The sequence below is a fragment of the Gouania willdenowi genome, chromosome 1 (genome assembly GCF_900634775.1).
Source record: "Gouania willdenowi chromosome 1, fGouWil2.1, whole genome shotgun sequence".
NCBI lineage: Eukaryota > Metazoa > Chordata > Actinopteri > Blenniiformes > Gobiesocidae > Gouania > Gouania willdenowi.
Window position 1 is genome coordinate 4,831,615 of NC_041044.1, and position 26,371 is coordinate 4,857,985.

The 26,371-nt window shown below is 37.4% G+C and overlaps 1 protein-coding gene across 2 annotated transcripts in view; it reads right to left on the bottom strand.

The window, feature by feature from the left end:
• Positions 1–21,347, bottom strand: part of mgat3b (beta-1,4-mannosyl-glycoprotein 4-beta-N-acetylglucosaminyltransferase b) — a 129,275-nt gene extending 107,928 nt beyond the window's left edge. Inside the window, exon 1 of one of the 2 annotated variants that reach the window (XM_028447054.1) lies at positions 21,262–21,347. The gene's annotated coding sequence lies outside the window, so the exon portion shown is untranslated. Of the gene's footprint in view, positions 1–12,440; positions 12,870–21,261 lie in introns of those variants that run through there. The other variant, XM_028447044.1, reaches the window with a different exon arrangement.
• Positions 21,348–26,371: the final 5,024 nt, after the last annotated feature.

Here is a 26,371-nt window from a genome sequence, read left to right on the forward strand (position 1 = left end):
TATTTATTTTTTTGCTTTAGTGACACCTCAACATTAGTTTCCTTCTATAAAACTATAAAAACAACACTGAGACCAGGCTTTTGATGGCAACATTATTATTATTATTTTGCTATCTATGTCAGCGTTGTATGGATTTCTTACTGTATTTTGGCATTCCTCCAAGTCTCTCCCCCTGTTAGCTCCCACACACGCAACTTCCTCCTCCTTCAGGACATGTCGAGTGTCAGGGCCTGCCCCATTTTTTTTTTATCGTTTTCTCTCACCATCGGCACACTCTCAATAGTCCACTTAGTTCCACACATGCTCTTGTGGAGTGTGTGCTGCTGTGAGCTGCTGGGAACTTCAGCATCAACTCTTATAGCGCCATTTTCTGTCTTGTAAACTCCTTTCCCCTCCCTCTGAGCTCTGCCCATCATGGTGATCTCTCATCCAAAGGTACGCTGCTGCCACCTACATGGCACCAGTTGGTCACTACATCATTGTACAAGATAGATATTCAGCAGAGAGCTTCGTCACACTGTCTCCTAGCAACCCCAACTGAAAAACACGTCAATAGACGTGAATGGCACTCACTGAGTTAAGGAACAAATGGTAAAAATGAAAACAAAGCTGCTCACACCGATGTTTTTTCTGGTAAACGTGTGCATCATTCCAGTGGAAGTCGACTGAAAGCAAATCAAGGACTGCATGAGATAGTGTTGGAGAAATCAAATGAATTCATTCATAATCAAATCTGGCAACAAAGAGCGTGAGCTGTGGGGCTCAGGTGGACGTGCTGAGTGCAGTGTGGATGACAGGATAACATCTCACTATCTGCTCCACCACCCCCCAGCCCCAGTGCATTGTTGTCATTCTCTGCTCTTCATCAAATGCCAAGTGTTGTCCACACCTTCAGCTTCTCTTTGTTTCCCCACTAACACCAATCTAACGCTCCATCAGCAGCACTGTGGAGTGAAAAGATTTGATCTCACCACCTGAGCTCTGGGCTCCACAGTAGGATAACCAGAGTAGCTGTTTGAGAGTCACACACTAAAAAGTGTTGTAAATCTTAACATTATGACCAAACTGTCGCCAAACCCTGAAGTGATGAAAGAAGGTGGAATTCAGTTAGCCATAAAGAGGAAATAAAATGACTGTGTTGCAGTGTACTCTCGCATAGTTGATCATATACCAGAGCAGACACTCCCTGCTCAAAGAAACTCTACTCTCTCCACAAGATCAAACTTGTCATAAAAATGCTCTGGAATCAAACTTAAAGGACAATTTAATCCACACATTAAAGGCAAACCCTTGAGTATTTTAATGAACGTTGTCTCACAACCCTAATAAATGCTGAACGATTAACCTTAATCACATCAATATTGAAGTTTTCACTAGTGCGATAATGTAACCTCAGATGTCGGAGGTTTTTTAACTTCCGTCTCCATCATTTGAGTGATATATATGTTCACCAATCAGAATCGCCGAGAACCACCTTCCTGGGCTGCTGGCCAATGAGAGATGGTTACAAGACACAAGCTTGTATGCGCTGCGGTGAGTCTCAGTTATCCCTCAGTAGTGAGTGCGTTAACAACTACACTAGGGCCCGATAAAAAAAACACGTTAACGGAATCGACCAATGAAAACGGAATCAACCACTGAATGCGGAAATGGACAGAATTGGGTTGAAACGGGATATTTTTTAATGGGGAAATGTTTTGGGAACCGCTTATTAGGTGCACCGCCCACCCCACTCCCATCCTAGACACATTCTAAACAGTGTCTAAACTTCTAAGAAACTACGCAAATCATCACTGACTCCTAAATCAGAGCTGACCAGTGCCTGCTTAACTTTAACGTGTCTGTAAAACTTCGTCCATGCAGCAGCGCTACATGAAAACATGAGTCAGCTTTAATCATCTTCATCTGTTCAGAGTGTTTGATCAACATCTCATCAGAGCTACAGAAGATCTGTGGATAAAGTTGTTCTGTTGTTGTGGACGAGACCATCGATACCAATGATTGTAGAGTCTGAAACATCGTAGATTATTAATAACCACTGATACTGTAAAATATTGTCACCCCTAGTGGTGAAATAACTGATGCATCCTTGTGTTCATTTGTTTTTGTTTAATTACTACTGTCTGGAATGATGTCATCAGGATCATTTCAATTAGGTTAATTTAAAATAAGTTGATCAAAACTTAATCAATAAACCTGATCAGATTCAGTAAATCATTAATCCGTGAGGGGAAATATGGTGACAATAATGCTGTTCTCATATATCTTTATATGACATATAAATAATTAAAGAGGAGCAGTCAGAATAATCCATGTTAGTACAACTTATATCTACCTTTTAAATGTATCTTACTCATTATTTTAAATTACATTTTTATATTTGACATACATTTTTTTTTGCTTAATTATAGTTTTCTATTTTATTAGTATTTTTTTATTTCCTCACAGTCCAACTTATATCTTAGTTTTAATTGTATCTTACTTGATATTTGACATCATACATTTTAGTTTAACTATTATTTATTTAGTATTTATTTTGTTTCCTCACAGGAGTTAAAAAGTAATATTTTCTGAAAAAAATTATTAACATTTCTAAAAAAAACGAAATTTTAAAAAGTAATGTGAAAAACAAGGAATTTGAAGAAAAAAATAAAATGCCTATGCATTTAAATGTATAAAATATTTTTAAAAAATCGGAAATCGAATTGAAATATCAGTCAAAAAAATTGCAATTAGGTTTTTCGGTCTAAATATTGCAGCATTAACCCCAAGTACAGAAAAAGCTGGACTTTGCTCAGCACGACGAGTGTGTTCTCATTAGGGGTGTAACGATTCACTCAACTCCCGATACGATTCGATTCACGATACTGAGTTCACGATACGATTCTCTCACGATTTATTTTACAAAATGGGACTGTTGAAAAATGACTGAAAAATTTGAAAATACTGTACTATTTTCCTTTTATTTTTCATTGTCAAAAAAATCCCTTGATAAACTATTCAAAACAATGCAATTTAACTAAAAATAAATCTTGAATGAAATAAATAAAGGAATAATACAAATGAAGAAGAAGCCTATTAATTTAAATTCTGGTTCTATAGTAAACAATGCAAAACTGCAAAATAGTTCTGTTTCTTTTTAAAAGTGCAACTAAAAATGTATTTTGTGCCTTAATAATTGGACTTAAAAAAAAAAAAAAGTAATTTCACTGTATTTACGTCAGATATTTGTTTGGACCAGCAGAGGGTGCTGGTAACCCAGTGGTCGGTTGACATGCAGAAATTCTTGCAGTGAAGAAGAGATGCTATGCTAGCAGACAGAGCTAATAGAAAAACGTGACTTTTACATATATTCACGTAATATTACAGATATTCTTCCGGCGCTCAAGGGGTAAGGAATCATTTATGAACCTTGTTTAAGAGTAGAAGGCGGCCAGAAAGAAAGTAGTATCAGATTCCGCCCACCGCCAACACTTCTGGACAAGAGAAGGATAAATAGATAGCGCCTCTGCTGTTTAAAAAAAGTACTGCGATTCATTTTTCACAGTATCGATGTGAACCGTGATACCTATGAATCCATTTTTAACTGCCTTACGATTAATCATTACATCCCGAGTCCTCATTGACTGTGCATTGCAGACAGAGGTGGCAAAAGTACGAGTCTTCAGAACTCAAGTAAAAGCAGAGATATTTCAACAAAATTACTTTATAGAATGAGATGCTAAAATCATGTGAGATCACGTTGCAAGGGCGATGTCAGCCACAGTGCTAAACCCTTAGCCACCCGTTTAATGAGGAAAAAAAGCTCTGTATGCATTTTCAGTCACAGGACTAAAATATCTCTACCCTAACCATAACACATAGTGCGAAATTTTGAACACCTTTTTAGGCGGAATTGGTCAGTCACATTTTTTAGACATTCAGTCACTGATTTTCCAGTAAAAAATAGAAGTAAATGTGTGATATTGTTCCAAAACATGCATGTGAGATATTTTTGTATGTATAATAGGTTTTTCCATTTCAGAACGTGAATTCTGTTTTTCCCGTCAGTTTCCTAAATCACAGAACAGGATCGTTTTTCAATCACCTACTATCCACAATGTTCAGGTTTTCATGTGTGCAAAGATTAGCAAAGTAAACATTTATATTGTACTGTATATGTTTGACAAGCTTAACACTAACTCAGTTAAGAGACAGTTAAATACAGCATTACTAAGCTCGACTGTTTTTTACATTAAAACAAGGGGTTTTCAACCTTGGGCCCAGGACCCCATTTGGGCTCACGAGACACTAAAAGGAGGCCAGATGCCTTCAAGAAACTATTTTTTATTCATTTTTTTTTAACAATTTGAGCCCATTTTGCTTATTTTTACAGTTTTTCTGCAACTACACCAAACTTGCCATATTGTAATCTATTTTCATCACTTTTTCTTGCCATATTTTGGCTCTTTTTAATGTATTTTTGCTACATTACTCTCATTTCTGACACTTCTCCATCACATTTCAATGCCTTTTCTGCACATTTTTTAAACATGCTGACCTATTATTGTCACTTTTAACTTCTTTTCACCATATTTCATGCTTATTTTGGCCAATTTAACCAAATTCATGATTTGTCTGTCAGTTTTTGTCCACTCTAATTTGCTACTTTTAACCAATTTCTGTAGTTTTTAAAATCCCATTTCACCATTTTATTTCTAATTAAAACAATGATTTTCATCTTTAAGATGACTATATTCTATGGCCCAAATAATAATAAACGTTCCTGGATAACAGTGGATTTTATACAGATGAATAAATAAATGTGGTTATCACAGATTCATAGAACAATAAACCATCATTTTACTGACTTTATGGATGGACCCTAAAAATCTCTCCCCTTTATTCCCCCTTATAGATGGTCCTGTCTCCACATGACTGTTCTTCAATGTTCATGTTTGTGTTCAACCACCTTCAGGTACAGTGGGGGTCCCGCTCTCTGGAATCTTTATTTTGGGGGTCGGGGGGCTGCAAAGGTTGAGAACCACTGTGTTAAACTGTGGTGGAGCCCAATTTTGTTTTACAATCCAACACAGATTTGTCTGCATTCATGCACAAAGAACATGGTACGCATGCTCATCAGGGACGTCCTGCTTCACACGTGGGAACTGTCAGGTATTACAGTCTGTTTCTGTTGCACCGCTGAGCAGCGCTAATGCACTTACAGCTGATTAATTGCACCGCCCAAGGGCATTAAGTAAAGAGAGAAAAAAAAGGCTTCTGTGTTCATTGTGCGCATTTATTCACCTGCTACAAAGTAAATTTACAGGCCACGAGCATTGCCGTCCTCAGCCCTTCATCTGCACAGATTGGCCCTATCAGCTGATCATGGATCAGTGAAGTTTCCTGAGCTGTGGATGGAGGCGTGGCCATGGAAATGTTTGTGCTTTTTCATCTTGGGTCAGTTTGATGAGACTCAGAGACAGAAATAGATTCTTGTCGGGGGACCAGAGGACAGGAGCTGGAAGAAGCTAATTCAGAGATGCTGAAGTGATGTGTGGCGAGGCCTGAGAACGAGCACGAGCACGTGCACGGTTCAAAATGAGGTCCAACAGGGTCACACTGTCAGCCCAGTGAACAACATTTGAACCAAAGCATAACTCCACCAAACCAGGAAGCTCTAAAGACACTTTGGGTTGCAATAATAGACCAAAAATAAATAAATATCCAGTCTAGTCACAATCCTGGAGAGGATTTTTATTCCAATAAAGATTATATACATTAAATGTGGCTGGTATGAACAGTTCAATTTTATACAACCACAGCTACGATTCCCATTTCAAATGAAATGCATGCATACTGGCAAATAATGGGCATGACAAATCATGAGTGTGGTTAAATTGGCCAAAAAATAAGCATGAAATATGGTGCAAAGAGGTTAAAAGTGACAATAATGGGTCAACATATGTGACATTAGGTGGAAAAGTAGTGGAAAGGGTTTATAAGTGCTGAAAATGTGTTGACAGTGGAATAAAATGTGCAGGAAAAAATGCATTGAAATTTAGTGGCAGAACTAGGAGTAATGAAGCAAAAATAAATTAAAAAGAGCAAAAATATGGCAAGAAAAAGTGATGAAAATAAGGTGTGTGTAGTTGCAGAAAAAGGGTTAAAAAAAATGTAAATATGCAAAAATGAGCTCAAATTGTCCAGGAAGTTTATTATTTTGGCAATATTATATAGTCATCTTAAAGATGTAAAAGTGGCATAAATGGGTGGGGTTGGGGTAATGTAATTTAAAAAGTAGGAACAATTAGTTAAAATTGGCAAATAATGGGCATGACGAATCATGAATGTGGTTAAAATGGCCAAAAAATAAGCATGAAATATGGTGAACAAAGATTAAAAGTGACAATAATGGGTCAACATAAGTGACAATAGGTGGAAAAGTGATTTATAAGTTTTATAAATGACAAATATGTCTAGAAAGTGGAAAAAAGTGCAGAAAAGGCATCTAAATTTGACGGAAAAGTGTCAGAAATAGATTAAAAGTATCAAAAATATGGCAAGAAAATGCTATAAAAATATGTTCAAATATGGCAGAGTTTGGTGAAGTTGTAAAAAAAAAGGGTAAAAATTGGCTCAAATTGTTCAAAAAATATTCAGCTCACATACAGCTTTGTTCCAGCCACAGCTGTTCTTTTGAATAACTTATAGCTTTGGATACAGTATTTATTTATTTATGGTAGTTTTATCCCTTTATTGTCTTTTACTCTGATGCTGTAATGATCTTTTAATTGCTCAGTTGGGTCCTGTTTCCTTTGGTACGGGTCAACCAGCGAGTACGATGTTGTGTTGTGGATCGTCTGTTTTTGTCAATGCTTCTCCAGCGCCTTCAACACCATCAGACCGGCGCTGCGGCGGGGGAAGCTGGAGGACGTGGGAGTGGATGAACATCTCACTGCATGGACCATCGACTACCTCACAGATCGACCACAGTACGTGCGGCTGCGCAGCTGTGAGTCTGAGGTGGTCGTCTGCAGCACTGGGGCCCCTCAGGGGACCGTCCTTTCACCGTTTCTCTTCACCATCTACACATCGGACTTCACATACAACACGGACAGCTGTCATCTGCAGAAGTTCTCCGACGACTCCGCCATTGTGGGCTGTGTGTCTGAGGGGAACGACCTGGAGTGCCGGTCAGTGATCATACACTTTGTGGACTGGTGTGAGCGCAACCACCTGTGCTTGAACACCAGTAAGACAAAGGAGATGGTGATCGGAGGAAGTCACTACCACACTCACCACTGAACATCCAGGGGGAGGACATCAAGATGGTGGACAGCTTCAAGTACCTGGGTGTTCACCTCAACAATAAACTGGACTGGTCCCACAACACCAATGCCCTGTACAAGAAGGGCCAAAGGCGCCTCCACCTTCTGAGGAGACTGAGGTCCTTCGGAGTGAACAGGCCTCTGCTCAGGACTTTTTATGACTCTGTGGTAGCCTCTGCTATCCACTAGGCTGCCATGTGCTGGGCCCCGGGCAGCACAGAGCGGGACAAGAACAGACTGAACAAGCTGGTCGGGGGGCCAGCTCCATCCTGGGCTGCCCCCTGGACTCTGTGGAGGAGGTGAGGGACAGGAGGGTATCAGCCAAGCTCACCTCCATCATGGACAACACCTCCCACCCACTGCACAGGACTGTGGAGGAGCTGAGCAGCTCTATCAGTGGCAGACTGAGACACCCTCAGTGCAAGAAGGAGCGCTACCGCAAGGTCTTCATCTCCACTGCTGGCAGACTGTACAACAAGACTCTAAAGTAACATGTGCAATAATCTCTGTACCAGCGTCACTTACTGACAACCTGCACTAGAACTGTAAACTTTGCACCTAGATATTCTAGGTTTTATAGTCTGTTCTAACTTTTATTCTATTTGAATTCATTCTTATTTCCTAATCGTTATAACTCCATCCCCTTAAGATGTTTGCTTTTACTTATTGTACATAAGATACCTCTTTTTACTATTTAACTGTCTGCACATTTCTTGTCTATTCTGAACACCCTGAGTGATCTTACTGAATGCCAAATGTAACAAGTGAATTTCTCCATTGTGAGATCAATAAAGGATTATCTTATCTTATCTTATGATCTGTTGTTTTAATGTCAATGCAGATGCCATCCTCTGTTTTTCACTGCAAAACAAATCTACCTACGTGTACTAATAAAGTCACCTGAACCTTGAAGGCATCTGGCGTCCCCCTCCCAGTGTCTGGTGACCCCAAATGAGGCCCTGACCCCAAGGTTGAGAACCCCTGCTGTAGACGGATGCACTGATATGTTTTTACTTCATTCTTACGGTGATTTCTTGTGTTTAGCTCCAAAAAGTCTGACAACGTGACTTCCCAACACATTTCTGGTGTTTTCACAAAAACAATGGCAGATATTTATTTTTGGGTTTACACGGAAAGATGTGAATCATACTAGGGGTGTCCCGATCCGATATTGATATTGGTCCGATATCAGCCAGAAAAGGAATATCGGATTTTATCGGACTGCATCTAAAATCTCTGATATATATTATATTTATTCAATAGTAGAATAGATATTATTAAATTTAAAATCTAAAATTGAAAATTTTAATTTTAATTTTAAAATAAAATTAAATGAAGGTTAAAATGTATGTAATAATGTATAATAAATGGGTCATTTTTTCTCATACCTACTGTTGATGACTATTGTTCTCTAAGTAACATCACTTCATCAAGTCTTTTCTAACATTGCACACGACAAAATAAGTAGGGTTGGGCATCATTTGGATTTTAACGATTCTGATTCCGATTCCTGTTCCAAACAATTCTTGATTTCGATTCGAGTTGTGCAAATAAACAGGTCACAGATTTCACAGGATCATTTTTTTCATTTGAAAAAGCCTTTAAACAGGCCACTTTTATTAATTCACTTAGTTTGATACAGTTTAATTTGGTTGCTATAATGTAACTAGGGTATTCAATTACAAAGGTTTATAACTGTAACTGTAAAAGTGAAACTTGTTGAAATAAAACTACAAACAAGTTGGCAGCAGTCTAAAAAACATAGATCTACAGGTAGATGTGAAACTAAATAAAACAAACTCAAACCCTGGAGCAGTCATGTGACAAATCAATCAACAGTTCTTATTATTATTCTGGATACAGTGGAAACAGAAACTATAAAAAAAAAAGAGTTATATTTTGAACCTGTTTATAATGTAGGCAAGCTATTAGTCTAAAGCCACAAAAATTTCACCACTTTAAAAATAAAATAAACTAATCTAAGAACTCTTTACATGGAATATGAGAGAAGAGAGCAGTGGAAACTTGTCATTTTTGAATCCTTAAATCTGTTGATTAAAGTAAAATTAGCCCAATTATTTTTTTCCTTATGTAATATGTACACATGTAAATTGTATACGACTGTAAATAATATATATGTTGTATATAAATGGGTAAATGTGTGAATTGTTTATATTGTAATAGTTGTATGGAGTGCACGTCAATAAAAAGTTAATTCTTGTCGTTCTTGCGGCGATGACGCGCTGGTGACGACATAATCCAAGATGGCGGCGGCCCGGACTACAGACCAGACTATTTAATAAGAGCCTTAAAAGACATGAATATAATTAAAATAGTGGATGGACGAAAACATAAACAAGCAGACTTTCACACGGACACATTAAACACACACGGACCTCGGTAAACGCAGTAAACGGAACAGGCTTCACCAGACGGCTGGCACTAGGACCCGGAGGCGGAGCATTCACAGGCTGTAATATCACCAAGTTTATCATTTTACCAGTTGTTACAGCTACTGTCTGTACCAGGGAGCAACTATTTATTCCTGGTGATTGTTTTCCAGAGTTTTACTGGACTTTATTTACCGGTGATTAGTTCTTATCTCCCTTCCGCTCCGCGGTCCAAACTGAAACCGTAGCCAGACACACACTCACGCCCAGACTGCAGTTGCTACAGTCACGTTCTGAACGCACTTTATACAAACCCCGCGTAAAACAAACAGAGCAAGCCACGGAAACAAACTTGTGCGGGCATTTAGGAATCAAAACAATAATCAAAATTCAAACTCTTCGTAATGGTTCCGAAACCGGACTTAAGGAACCGGTTCCTATTTGGAATATATATATATATATACGTCCTCCACTAATAAATACTCACACACACTGTAGAGACTAAAAAAAATTCAAAAATACAAAAGACTAATTCCAAGACGTGCTTTTTGAGTTTAAATGAGGCATTATGTAGGACCCACAGTAATATTGGGACTGTTATGGACACGCCCCCCTCAACTCATTATATTTTATATTTTTGTATTGTTTGATTTCGTTGATTGTTTTTGTTTGGATTAAGAAACACGCTACTTATATTGGACAGTGATTATGAGTTACAAATCGGAGGATGCACAGTACAGAGACCTTTAATCGGACCGAAAAATTACTTAAGTGAGAAAGCTAAGTGGCTACAGGGGTCCTTAGGTAAAGACGGGGACATCTGAGAAAATCGCATTTATTAAATTGACGGTGCAGCTGATGTATGTGTTTCTGGGTTATTCAGATTTTAAAAAAATGTATAGCACGGGCACGCCTGGAAGTCCCTTTTATGTCCAAGTGTGCAACAATTATTATGACGGTACCGATTAAAAAAGGAAAAAAAATAAAAGAAAATCCCCCTACGCTGGTGAAAACGCATCAAAGGGGGCGACATCCCTCCGTAGGGGATCAAAATTACAACACCGGGGCCCCTACGCTCCACAACGCGAGTGAGAACCCTGAGATCGTTTCCGTCACCACTAAAGAGTAGTTTTACAGGTCTCTCAGATCTATGGACACAGGTCAGATAGTGGAGCCCAGAGTCCTCAGATCTATGGACACAGGTCAGAGAGTGGAGCCCAGAGTTCTCAGATCTATGGACACAGGTCAGATAGTGGAGCCCAGAGTTCTCAGATCTATCGACACAGGTCAGAGAGTGGAGCCCAGAGTTCTCAGATCTATGGACACAGGTCAGATAGTGGAGCCCAGAGTTCTCAGATCTATCGACACAGGTCAGAGAGTGGAGCCCAGAGTTCTCAGATCTATGGACACAGGTCAGATACTGGAGCCCAGAGTTCTCAGATCTATGGACACAGGTCAGAGAGTGGAGCCCAGAGTCCTCAGATCTATGGACACAGGTCAGATAGTGGAGCCCAGAGTTCTCAGATCTATGGACACAGGTCAGATAGTGGAGCCCAGAGTTCTCAGATCTATCGACACAGGTCAGAGAGTGGAGCCCAGAGTCCTCAGATCTATGGACACAGGTCAGATAGTGGAGCCCAGAGTTCTCAGATCTATGGACACAGGTCAGATAGTGGAGCCCAGAGTTCTCAGATCTATGGACACAGGTCAGAGAGTGGAGCCCAGAGTTCTCAGATCTATGGACACAGGTCAGAGAGTGGAGCCCAGAGTTCTCAGATCTATGGACACAGGTCAGAGAGTGGAGCCCAGAGTTCTCAGATCTATGGACACAGGTCAGATAGTGGAGCCCAGAGTTCTCAGATCTATGGACACAGGTCAGAGAGTGGAGCCCAGAGTTCTCAGATCTATGGACACAGGTCAGATAGTGGAGCCCAGAGTTCTCAGATCTATGGACACAGGTCAGATAGTGGAGCCCAGAGTTCTCAGATCTATCGACACAGGTCAGAGAGTGGAGCCCAGAGTCCACAATAAACATGGTGACTCTGCTTTTAGTTGTTATGCTGCAAAGAAGTGGAACAAACTGAAGCAGAGCTAAAGTCAACATTATATGTGAACATTTTTAAATCAAATTTAAAGGATCTGTTTCTCTACTGACATTACTGAGAGGGAGATTTGTGGTGGTGTTATTGTTCATGTAATGTTGTTGTTGATGTTTTTGTTTTGTTTTTTTTACTGATGATTTTAAAAGTTCTTATTGATTTTTAAGCTGTTGCCATTTTTGTTGCACTTTTTGATCATGTAAAGCACGTTGAGTTGCCTTGTGTATGAAATGTGCTATACAAATAAATTAGCTTTATCTCACAGAGGCCAATGCATGGAGGCTCCTGCTCTATTTATATTCTAGTTTCCAGTGTTTGTCAATCTGCTTTTCATTTTTGTTTACATAGCCCCTCCCCATGACAAATTGTGTACCCCTGGGGGTACCCGTACCCCACTTTGGGAACCTAATACCAGAACATGGATTAGCATCTCCCATCATCTGGCCTATTTATGTAGAATGGTGTCGATGGCAACAATCCATCCAGGGTTGGAAATTACTCAGAGAAACACCATCATCATCATCATCATCATCATCATCATCATCACCACCACCACCACCACAATCCTCATCCTCACTGTGAGCAGGTGGAGCTTCTCCTGGTCGTGTATCCACACAATGGAATCATCTGGTAGCTCTTACCCATCTGGTCCGGTGTGTGAAGCCTCTCAGAGCTTCATGGTGGACCGGTGGTGCTGCACGAGCCGCTCCTCCACCATCGCTCCGGTCGGTGATGCTGGACGGTCGGTGACCAGCTCCTCCCCGGTCCCTGGTGTCACTGGTCCCTGGTGTCACTGGTCCTACTGGTCCGGTGTAGAGAATGAGATGCTGGCTCAGTGTTTGGACTGCGCAGCGGGAAGGAGGAGATGGAGGTTGCTCTATCGTCCTTCACCGTCGGTTCTTTCCGTGTTTACGACCCTCCTCTACCGCCACTGATACCGTTACTACAGCTACTACCTCCTTCGGCTCTTCTTCTTTCCTCGTCTCGAGCCTCCGTGACGCCTTTTCCGCTCTTCTGACGGTCACTGCCCCCCCTCCGCTCACCGGCTGCTGCTCACGCCTTTTTCATCATCTTCGATTGCAAGACAAGACATGACGGGGGGCGGGGCCATCGTGCGGGGAAACAACACTAGGGGGTGGAGCTTCCTGCCCGCGAGGCTCCTCCCCCTCCGTTCTGCTGCTGTGAAGCTGCACACGAGAGACTGATGGTGTGTGTGTGTGTGTGTGTGTGTGTGTGTGTGTGTGTGTGTGTGTGTGTGTGTGTGTGTGTGTGTGTGTGTGTGTGTGTGTGTGTGTGTGTGTGTGTGTGTGTGTTGTCACACTACGACCTGAGGGGGCACCAAAACGCAGAAAGTGTTTTTGACGTTATCTTGAGTATTTTGGTCATCATTTTGTATGTTTTGGAACCATTTTGTGTGTTTTCGTCATTTTGTATGCTTTGGAATAATTTGTGTGGTTTTTGTGTGTTTTTAATGTTATCTTTGTGTTTTTGTCATCATTTTGTGTGTTTTTGGAGTCATTTTGCGTGCTTTTGTGTACTTGTGGAGGGTATGTTACGAAGCTAACTTCAAGAATTTAATCAGTGTGTGCTGTGCTAAGAAGCTCACTAATGTCTTACGGAGCTAAACCACCATGGTATCTTAGACTGAACGACTAACCTGGTTGGCTCCAGCTTTTTTTGCTCTGGCGAGGATTTTAGCGAGTACTGGCCTCCTGACCAATCAGATTTCTTAGAAAACGACCTGCCCAATGTTAGAAGATCTGACAGCTGCATTTAGGAAAGAAAGATTATTAATAGATAAATTAATCCTTTCATTTACCGATGACATCTTTTAGGAAAAATATAGATTTATATCTGGTGGACTGATCTAATGTCAGATGATGAAGCCTGTGTGTCCATATGCACAGAGGGGTGAAGTCATTCATTCATTCATTCATTCATTCATTCATCTGCTATAGTAAGGCTGACAGCATCAGCAGGAACGTACTACAGTGAAACAATGTTCTTTCATCCCAGTGTGTGTGATAAGTACAGGTCAACCTGAATAGAAACACGTGTGTGCTGTAATAAAGTTTAACTGATCACAACGCTGTTCGTTTTTTCATCTAATGGATTAATATCTTAAATAATCTCATGCTTTTATTCATTAACAGTGTCATGGTTGGAAACAAGTTCTGAAGTGGATCAAATTTGAGCGAGCATAAAAGCTCTGTCTCCTGGTGTGCGTAGCACTAACACTTGCTCTTCACGATCATCATGGATTTAAATTCATTATATTTGATGATAAGCGGTTCCTCCATTGTAAAAAGGGTCACTCTGCCAGTTTTCTCCATTGTAGTGATTGGTCAGATGCTGCAAACTCCACCGCTTTTATGGGAGCGAGCACGTAACAAGGCTGAAAACGCTTTGCTAAAATTAGTGTGTTGTTATAAACCTTCGTAGGACAGCTTCTCTCTGATAGGGAATGTTTGGCTAGGTGAAGCCCGCTAACAGAGATCAATCCAGGATATAATTATGTAGCTTCGTAACATAGGGCCTTGATGTTACCTTTAGTATTTTTGTCTTCATTTTGTATGTTTTGTCCTCATTTTGTGTAATTTTTGAGTCATTTTGTATGCTTTGGAATAATTTTGTTGTTTTTGCCACGCTAACATTTTCCACACTAACATTTTCCACGCTAACATTTTGTTAGCGTATTGATATCCAGCACGCTAACATTTTCCATGCTAATATTTTCCACGCTAACATTTTTTACGCTAACATTTACCACGCTAATGTTTTCTATGCTAATATTTGCCACGCTAACATTTTCCACATTAATATTTGCCACGCTAGCATTTTGTTTGCGTATTGCTATCCAGCACGTTAACATTTTCCATGCTAATATTTTGCACGCTAACATTTTCCACTGTAACATTTTCTATGCTAACATTTTCCACTTTACCGTTTGCCTCGTTAACATTTTCCACGCTAATATTTGTAAGGCTAACATTTTCCATGCTAGCATTTTCCACGCTAACATTTTGTTAGCGTATTGATATCCAGCATGCTAACATTTTCCATGCTAATGTTTTCCACGCTAACATTTTTCATGGTAACATTTGTTACGCTAACATTTGCTATGCTAACAATTGCCACACTAACATGGGATCATGTGGCATTAAAAGGTGTTGATGGAACCCTACACCATCTGGGTGTTCAAAGCTCAGAGAAACAGGGGAACAGATTGGTGGTGAAGTTCTTTTCCACAGGATAAACCATTTATCAGGGCGCTGATCTTATCACTCCTTAATTAAAGTGATACACTCGAGGCATTAAATGCTAATTTAGGTCAGCGTAAGCAGAAAACGTGCATGACTGGAGATCTGAAGAAGTTTCTTCAGTTAAAAAAAGCTCTCGGATAAAATGAACGCATGATATCATTGATGTTAATTATCAATTTATGTCCAAGGCAACACATGCACTTTACACTGACTTTTATCACAAAACTGTAATTGGTTATAATCTGAGGGTCACATGATCAACATTCATGTTAGCATTAGAATAATAACCAATCTCAGCATTAACACATGAAACTACAAAGGGTTTGTGTGTTTTTGTTATTGATTTGTGTGGAATTTTCGTTGTGTATTCCTGTCATTTGTCTCTCTTTTTCGTGTATTTTTGTTGTCCTTTAGCTTTTTTGTCTGTCATTTAGTGTGTTTTGGAGTCATTTTGTGTGTGTGTGTGTTTGTACTGTATAATTTTGTGTATAATGGTTTTTGTTTGGAAGTAATTTGATTTGTGTTTCTGTTTTTCTTAAGTTTATTTTTCTGTAATTTTGTAATAATTTTGTGTGGGTTTTTTTTTGTTTTGTTGTATATTTTAGCTTTTTTTGTGCATTTTTATTGCTGTTTTGCACATATTTTTCTCTCATTTTGTGTGTTTTGGTTGTCATTTGGTGCACTTTTATTGTTGTTTGGGATTTTTTTAATCATTTTCATGTATTTTTGTTGTCCTATGCTACGAAGCTAGATTACCTCTTATCGAGCTAACTTCCAGGATTTAATCAGTGTGTGCTGGACTATGAAGCTCGATAGAGCTTTATCACTATGGCAATTAATGCTGAACGACTAACTTGCTCGCGAGCCAGCTTTTCTCTGGCTTGGATCTTATCTGACCTGTGTCCATAGATCTGAGAGACCTACTGGGTTCATACCTGACTAACATCTCACTGATGTATTCTGGACCAAACCCATTCACACATTTATACACCAGCAGCAGAACTTGAAGCTTTTTGTTTTTCTTTAATTTAACATTTTTACCTGTGTTACCTGTCACCACAGCAATTAAAGAAGCTGCATTAACTCCATAAGGCCCTGACTTTTTCTGGTTGTTCCTAAAAATAGAGCTATTGCAGTCCAGACCCAGCACACATCACACCTGTGTCGCTCTAAGATGAACACAACTGGTCTGAGGAGAAGAGTGATCCTGGGCCTGGTATCGTCGAGGAGGGATGGGTGGTGCTGATTGGTTCTTTAGGGTTCATCTGGGCAGTTCAATCCAGAAGGCAGGGGTAGGAGAGAAGCTGGATGAGGTGGAAGTATGTACATTTTTGGGTGAAGCAGGTGGGTCCTGAGATATGGGGGGTGGGTTGCCCTCTTCATTTTGGAAATTTTGATTTTTATTTCTTGCTGGAAGCTCATCGACTCCATGTTCTTTCCTTGTTGTTTTGTTCTCCGATGGTACATGTTGTCCTTTGTCTTTATCAGAACTGATAGCAGTGTGACTGGTGAAGTAAAATAAGTTGGATGTGAAGAGTTTTACTCCAGCCTTGTTTAGACACAGTCCATCTGCTCTAAAAAGATGACGATGATCCCCAAAAATTTGAATTTTTTAATAAAATTTAGTGAAAGGGCAGCACAAGCCTTAGAAAAAAAACGTATTCAGTGAGTAAATCATTGAGAATTTCAGATCTCCTTTGTAGACTGGAGGTATCTGGCCACTGATGAACACTTTAGGCTGTAAACAGCTCACAGTTTTTAGCAGATGGGTGAAATCCTGCTTTAACACCTCAGACTCCTCCTTGGCTAAATCATTTAACCCAAAATGAATCACAACATTTTTCAAATGTGGGTAATCTGCAACGATATGCAATATTTTGTCAGCCAGGTCTGATACTGTGTCATTAGGTAAGCAGATCACTTTCACGTTGCTGCTAAACATCTTCTGAGCATCTTTAACAGAAACGTCTCCCACTATCAGTGTGTGAGGTTGTTGCTTTGGCCTACCATGTCGCTTTTGTTTTCCTGAAACACTTTCAGTCTTTGCAGTTCCAGAAGGTTGTGTGTTGACCTCATTAGAGCAGATCCTTGGTCATTCAGCAGTGGGGCGAATCGATTACCCAGTTCTACATGAAACTGGGTTTGTGACTTGATGATACTCCTGCCTTTAGCAGATGTCCACTTTTGTGCCTGGGCAGACAAGGGAGTTGATGATGAGGCTGCAGTCTGAGAAGGCAGTGCAGGCCAGTCCTTCTCATTATTGATATCAGGGCGCTTTGCTCGGCCCGTTAGCCTTTGAAGTGGATATGACTTTTTCTTAGGCTTAGATCCCAGAGTATTCCAGGGAGGACTCGCACCTGTTGGCTTATCAATGGGAACAGGATCCTCCCTAGGCCTGATAGCATTGTTAGTAAAGGCTAGTAGCGAGTTAGCTTTATCCACTATGCTGTTTAGAAACAGTGGCACAGTCGTATCATTATCATCTCCACAGTGTCCATTAACCTCAATGTTTACTTGCATTCCTCGCACTGTAGTCTCCAGTTCAGTAATGTTTTGGAGAAGACTGCTGTATTATGTTGTGGAAAGAGCCATTCTTCTGCTAGCTAGCTTGCTACTTAGCTAGCTTGCTACTTAGCTTTCCAGTTGAGCTAGCGAATAAAAAAGGAGTAAATGATTACCTCAGAGTCAGATGGTAAATGATAGAGTTTGTTGTTGAAGTATTGTGTCCTTTCTTAGAAGAAAAAGTTAATGTTTAATAAATATTTTCCTCTGTGAGCTCCGCTCTGCTGTTTTCCTGCTGTCAGCTCAGCGGCCATAAGCTCTCACTTAAATTAGCATCTTTTGATCGACGGTCGTAAGACAGCACCTGTCTGACGGGGAATGTTTGGTTAGTTGAAGCCAGCTAACGGAGATTAATCCAATCTAGATTCCTAACATAGGCCCTTAGTGTATTTTTCTGTCATTGTGTGTGTGTTTTTTTGTTTTGTTGTTGTACATTTTTAGATTTTTGTGCATTTTTGTAGTTATTTTGTTTTTTTCAGTCATTTTTGTGTATTTTTTTATTGTTGGTTTATGCATGTTTATGTAATTTTGTATTTTTTGTGCATTTATTCATGGGGCTGAATGTGGCCATGTGTTTTAAATCTAAGAAACATAAAAAACCCATAATATAGTCTGACTTACATATTTCATATTTTAAAGGAACTTTAATTGTAGACTTTATTTGCGGTGAGGCAGCATTATTGTGCATGCAGCCATATACAGTATGTTCACTATCATTGTTTCTGAGGGAAATATCATCCCCACAGCACAAAGTGGTCTAATGGCTCTATTAGCAGAATGTGTGAATGATTATATATGGGAGTGTGTGAATCATTCAATGAGCTGGTGACCAGTGAGAATGATGTGATGGGACAATTAGCACAAAGTGATCGACTATAGAAATAACGGAGGAAGGAGATTTGCTCACAAACACAAGGCCAATAAAAACAAACCTTGTGACAATAACCAGTTTTAATCCAACACACTCTAAATCTATTAAAGCATTTTTTTTTCTTCTTTAGTGCGTTTGTTTTCTGTAATTAATTAATCACAATTGATGTGATAACGTCCCAGCCCTAATAAATACATAAATACATGTTTTCTATCTAATTACTTTGTTACCTGATGGGAGTCCTTTGATTCTTTTGTAGTTTTCAAAACAGCAGTGACTTTCTATAATAAGTAACTTTAATAAGTGACTCAGTGTGTGTGTGTGTGTGTGTGTGTGTTTCCAGTCACATTTACACTAAAAAATGAACTCTAATAGTTCAACTAAATGAATGTAAAATGTTTTCTATCCTCCTTTAGGATGGATATTATTTTTCTGTTCATTGTTGTACAGATTATATTGTAAAATGCAAGATGTTTATGTCCCATTCTGAGCTTTTGTCGGTATATTTTGTAAAGGTGTCCTGATCAGAGATTGATATCAGATATTGGTTCAATATCAGAAAAAAAAAAAAAAAAAACTGCATCTAAAATGTCCAATATAATACATACTGTATATTGTTTTTATTGAATTTTTCTAACATTCCACACTACAAAATAAATCATAAAAGTATGTTTGATCAGTGCTGATATTGGATCTGAAGTGAAAAACACTTCTAGTATTTTGGTTTATATTTAATGTCTACAGTGAATCGGTCGTTGATCTTGATTTTATTTAGTTTAGTTTTTTCCAGTTTCCTCAGGATTCTGTTGGTTTTGGTCCCTTTAGTAGTTTTTAAAGTCTTGTAATTTTTCATATGTTGGTTGTTTCGCTTCACATTTTGTGTTTAATAGAATAAGTCTCTTACATCACACTCCTACACATTCATTAACTCATACAGATGCTTTATTATCTGTGTTCAAATCAATTAGTCAATTATTCTGAAATTTTACCTAAGCTGGAACAAGAATTATACACAAAAACTACCAAAAAAATATAGAATAGACCTCAAAAGTCAAAAAATGACAATAAAAATACAGAACAATGTAAAAAAAAAAAAAAAAAAAAAACTGAAACAGAAATACACAAAATGACAATGAAATAAAAATATACAAATATATATAAAATACAGAAAATAATGCTCAGATTGGTCATTATTCTAAATACACAAAAGGACAACAAAAATATAAAAGAATACAACAATTATACACAGAAATAACTGAAAAATAAACACAACCTCAACAAAAATACACAAAATAATAACATATATACAAAAAATATCTGGAAAATGTACAAAATGACTCCAAAAACGCACAACAGCAAAAATATAAAAAATATAGAAAATCTCAACAGAAATGCAAAAAAAGGAAAACAATTATACAGAAAAACAACTGAAAATATTGAAGACCTCAACAAAAATACAAAAAATGACAACAATTATACAGAAAATAACTGAAAAAATATATAATACTTCAACCAAAATACACAGAACAAAAATGCAAAAAAGGGAATTATACACAAACCCCCCCCTAAAGACAATATAAAAAATTACAATAAAAATACACAAAAAGACAGAAAATTTTAAAAAATGTGAACAGAAAAACACAAAATTACTCCAAATATAAACTAAATGGGATAAAAAAAATAAAAAAAATACAAAATGACAATGATTATACAGAAAATAACACAAAAATATATCAAACTTTAACCAAAATACACACGACAACAAAAATACAAAAAAAGGCAACAATTATACATGAAAACCCCTCAGAAAATCATAAAAGGACAACGAAAATGCCAAAATTTACAAATTTCTCCAAATGCAAATAAAATGGGATTCAAAATATATACACAACGATAATTATTATACAGAAAAAACACTGAAAATACTGAAGACTTCAACAAACGTTATAAATGATGTAAAAAATGGACAAAATGACAAAAACGATACACCAACTAACTGGAAAATGTACAAAATGTGAACAGAAATAACAAAATGATTCCAAATATAAAGAAAATCGGATTAAGAAAATATACAAAATGACAATGATTATACAGAAAACTGAAAATACAAAAATGACATGAAAAATGGACAAACTGACAAAATCATTACACATAATAACTACAAAACGTGAACAGAAATTGCAAAATGACTCTAAATATAAACAAAATGGTTAAAAAATATACCAGAAACACACAAAATTACAATAGAAATACATAAAATAACAAAAAAAGGACAAAATGACAATAAAATACTCAAAATAACTGAAAAAATGTGAACAGAAATAAACAAAATGAACTCCAAATACAGAGAAAATAGATGAAAAACATACCAAATGACTCCAAAAACACACAAAAAATCTATCATTAACAGTTCCATATAATAAGGAAGTTCTGATGAAAAAACATGTTCAAAGAAGCGATTTTGTAATAATTAAGGGAAAGATCTTGAGTGTAAAGTTAAACAGTCTCATTGTGTCTGGATGTCATTTTCTGTATAACTATTATGAGCCCTGCTGTGAACCTGGAGATTAAAATACTTTACATACATACACACATCTGTAAACGTTCTCTCTCTGACTAAACTACAGCGTGATGCGTAGAAATGTGATCATGAAAAAGAGCCAAGGAAAAAGTGCAGTGTCATCATTTTACAGCCCAAACAATAAGCAAACAGAGAGAAAAGCTGATTTTCACCTCAATCACAAACACACACTGAGGTGGGTTTACCTGTCACACACTGTGTGTAGATCTGTGCACGTTTCCCTCTCCCAGTCCACAGTGAGCTCTGCTAATAAAGGTGAGACATATCAGGTGAGTGCACACGCCCACGAGGCAGATAACTCATAAAACTACTAACTATGGACTACTAACCAGTAGGGCTGGGCAATATATCGTGATTCAAGATATAGCAAGTTTTTATTTTGGTGATACAGAAAATGACAACATTGCCTATGTTAAGATATATCTATATTTTTGAACTTGTTTTTATTCATACAATCACATAGAACACATCACATCATACAAGTATTTATTCATAGAGTTTAGTTAAACAGTGTCCATCTTTATAATGTTCCCATATCTCTAAGATATATATTATTACAGCTTATTTTGTATTAAAACACTCATTTTAGGAGCACAGTTACATTTCTGAGTGTGTTCTAACCCAGACCTTCCCCAAAACAAGCCACACTCACATGTGCTGTCCCTTAGAGGAGAAAAAGCCTAAAGTATCACATATTGATTAGCTTTTTGTTAATAAATGTGTCTGTGTGACATTTTGCATCAACAGAATTGTCTTTATGGTCAGACTTTACTGAGTTAAAAATATTTAGATTTTTATTGCATATGGCCATTTTGAGAAAAAAAAAAATAGAGTTTTGGTCGATATCGTCCAGCCCTAGTAACCAGTGACAACCTCCACCTGTAGATCAGGATCAGGATCAGACGTGGTCCTGGTCCAGTATCTCCACATGTTGTCCTACTGTGGATGCTTCAGGTTGGACTCAGTGGAGACTGAAACATGAAACTTGGCTCCACGTCGCCATCTGATGGACTGATTTACACAAATCTACCAAAAAGTGAGTTTAACCAGTTCAGATTTACCACAACAGGAGAACGATCCATGCTCCAAACTCACTATGATACTTTAGGTCAGAGATGGAGAAACTTTGATCACAGAAGGGCCACAAAAAGGTGATTTTATCTGAGGGTCACATGTTCAATGTCAACATGTAAAATAACGACTAATCACACATTAACACAAGAGTTTTTTGTATTTTTGGAGTCATTTTGTCTATTTCTTTGTGGTTTCTCTGTTGTCGTGTTTTTGAAGTATGTTTTTCTCCCATTTTGTGTGTTTTGGAGTCATTTTGTGTATTTTTGTGGACATTAAGTATTTTTCTGTAAATTTGTATTTTTTTTGTCATTTTTTTGTTCATCTGTCATTTTGTGTGTTTTTGGTGTCACTGTTTAATTTGGGGGTAATTTTTGTGTATTTCTGTTGACGTTTTGTAAACTTACATCTTGTTTTGTGTATCTTTTTTTGTCATTTGGTGTATTTTTGTTGATTTTTTTTGTATATTTTTCAGTTTTTCGTCTATAAATAATGTCATTTCATGTACTTTTGTTTTATTTTGTGTATTTTTCTATACATTTTTGTGGTTTTAGAATCAGAATTAGTTTTAATTCACCAAGTATGTTCACAGACAAGGAATTAGTGTCTAGTTGCTCTTTATAAAAGAAGAAAAAAAGAACTATGAATAACGAATATATATGGATTCTTGTGTATTATGTTTTTTTTTTTGTCAAAATTTTTGTTTTCATTTTGTGCATTTTTGCTTTTTTGTGTATTTTTTGCAGTTTGTGGGCCACATTTGGCCCCCGGGCCACCAGTTGCCCATATCTGCTTTAAGTCGTGCACACCCTGACATAAAATTGTTGTAATCTAATATGCAGGAACAAAAGAAAAACATACACACACACACACACACACACAAATGAGATGAAGAGCAAAGTTGAGCCATCTTTATTTTCACAATCTATTCAGTCTTGACTGGGAGGGTCCCTCCAACCAGTATAAAACCTTATCGTATGTTATCAGTGTTTACTTTTAGTCTAGTTTTAGTCATTTAAAGAAGGAAAGTCGAAGAAACCAAGATGAAAACTAATAGTGGAGATTCTAGTTTGTGCAGGTAAATAAAAAATAAACTGTTTACTGTAAGTATATAGTAAAGCATGGCGGAGGTTCAATCACATTTGAATGTTTCTTTGATTTGTTTTGGAAATGATGTAGCAGCGAGTGAAAACGATCGTTAGTGTGTGTTAGGAAGCTAAAAAATAAGAAAGTAACAATGTTTTCAGGTAGAACTTCTGCTTCATGGCTAGAGGGGCCTTGGTTTGCTTCCTGTTTGAATAAAGACTGCCACTGTCACTTCCTGTTTGAAGAAAGACTGCCACTGTCACTTCCTGTTTGAATAAAGACTGCCACTGTCACTTCCTATTTGAATAAAGACTGCCACCGACCCTTCCTGTTTGAATAAAGACTGCCACTGTCACTTCCTGTTTGAAGAAAGACTGCCACTGTCACTTCCTGTTTGAATAAAGACTGCCACTGTCACTTCCTATTTGAATAAAGACTGCCACCGACCCTTCCTGTTTGAATAAAGACTGCCACTGTCACTTCCTGTTTGAATAAAGACTTCTACTGTCACTTCCTGTTTGAAATAAAGACTGCCACTGTCACTTCCTGTTTGAATAAAGACTCTTACTGTCACTTCCTGTTTGAATAAAGACTGCCGCTGTCACTTCCTGTTTGAATAAAGACTGCCACTGTCACTTCCTGTTTGAATAAAGACTGTCGCTGTCACTTCCTGTTTGTATAAAGACTGCCACTGTCACTTCCTGTTTGAATAAAGACTGCCACTGTCACTTCCTGTTTGAATAAAGACTGCCACTGTCACTTGAACCCAAGGTAAAAAGGTATAGAACAAACGTGTGAAACCCAAATGTGGCCCTTAGGAGCTTCCAAATCGGTCCACAGAAAATAGAAAAAATGACAAATTAACAGGAATCATTGTGAAAATTACCGAATAATTAAATTTTCGATATCTCAGACCCTCCAAATACACAAAGTCAATGACAGTCTACAATATTTACAGTTACTTTTAATCTCAAAGTGTTGAAAGAACTCTTAATTAAAAAAACAAAAAAAAAAAAACTAAATTTCCCCAAATTAAATAACAATTGGTCACAAATTTAAATGTTGTCAGTGTTTTACACTTTATGTATTATTCAGCGTTGGGGTCAATTATAATTGTAATCACGTACTTAATTAATTAATTGAAATTATGTTGTAATTATAATTGAAAAACATACTAATGCTGTTGTAATTATAATTTAATTGTAATCAAGTTCAGATAATTGACTTTGTAAGTGTAATTGGCATAAAACATTCTATAAAAAACTACCGTTTACTGTTTTATTTTGAACAAATTGCAAATGCAATAATACAAGAAACAATATTACAATAAATAAAAGATTTGATTCATATGGCATCCCTACAAAAAAAAATTTATGACATATATTATTGCATAAATGTATTAGTCCCTCCCCTTTTCCTACATTACAGTAAATGATCTAATTTTCAGCATCCTGTTTTCTAACCATTGCTGCTGTTAATAAATTAATTTTGTCTCATCTTTATACAGTTTAATAAAACTGAAGAATCATGTTACAGTTCTATGGCTTACACATACGTAGTTAATTATTAAAATATGAAATATCAAGAGCTATACTGACACAAAAAAGGCTCCGACACACACACCAAAAACATGGATAATATTTTCATAGATAAAGAATCCTAACAGGGAAAACAAAAAAGTTAAAAACAAATAAAATAATTTTTTTTGTGTATTTTATGATGATTTAAGACATGGGTCAAAACTGACCCGTTAGCATAAGAGATGCTAACAGAAAGCTAACACAAGAGGAAGGTCATGTTTTATGGGGTTATTTATTAAAGGCTCAGTAATTGTGATTAATTGTAATTGAACGTTAGCAATTGAGAACGTAAAAAGTGGGGTACGGGTACCCCCAGGGGTACGCAAATTGTCATGGGGGTACGTGAATAAAAATTTAAAACACTATGACAACATTCGAAACTGGAATATAAAGAGACGAGCTAATGCTAGGTTAAAGCTAATAAATAGGTTAAAGCTAATACATGGGTTAAAGCTAATATTAGGCTATTGCTAGGTAAAAGCTAAAGCTAGGTTAATGCTATTTCTAGGTTCATGCTATTGCTAGGTAAAAGTTAATGCTAGGTTAATGCTAATGCAAGGTTAATGCTATTGCTAGGCTAATGTTAATGCTTGGTTAAAGCTAATGCTCTGTCAATGTGAATTTTAGGCCAATGCTAATGATAGATAATGCTAATTAATGCTAGATAATGCTAATGCTAGCTAATGCTAAGCTAATGCCAGCACCTACATCCTCACTTGCATTTTCTTCAGGAAATACAAATCTTCTAGTTATTAATATTATTATTATTATTATTATTATTATTATATATAATTCCTCAACAGGAAAGGTAAAATTTAGGGACAAATTTCACTGTAGAGGTACATTGTATATTTATTTATATAAATATATATATTTTTTGCTTTTTTGTGTATTTTTTTTGTGGTCATTCTATTTAGTTTTGGGGTTTGTGGACCTTAGGGGTTCAGGGTAAATGTCTGTAGGGGTACGGGATTGTGAAAACTTTGGGAACCACTGCTTTAAAGCATATTATTCTTTGGAGGGTTTATAGTTTAGACTGGGCGTGTCTTACTACTCCAGGAACCACGCCCACAATCAAGGCTTTTTTTTTTTTTTAGATTTCCAGCCTAGACGCACGTCAGCCAAAACCTTTTTTAAACATTGTTGGTGGAGTAGAAAACACAAGACTTACTGGACTCTAACCATTAACATTTCAACAGGATTTACAAAAAAAACACTGTCCAATGAGCTTCATCCTCCCAGGTCCTAATGCCTCCATGTTAGGTTCTACAGTCCCATCCGCTTTAACCTAAAGAAAACCAGCAGTAAATAATGTTTACACTCACTAATCAGCATGGACGAAGAGAGAATTATGTTAATGTGGAACAAAAGCAAAATTATTTCCAGAATGAGTAATTGGCAGCATTAGCTGTGGAGCTTTCATTCACCACTTCGTTGTCCGTCCTAATTACTGTTTCACAAGATTAAACCCAACGAGCTTTTAGAACAGCAGGAAGTTAATTTGAGGAAGATGATTTCTTTGTGACTTGGAGGCAAATGAATATTAAAAAGAACAACG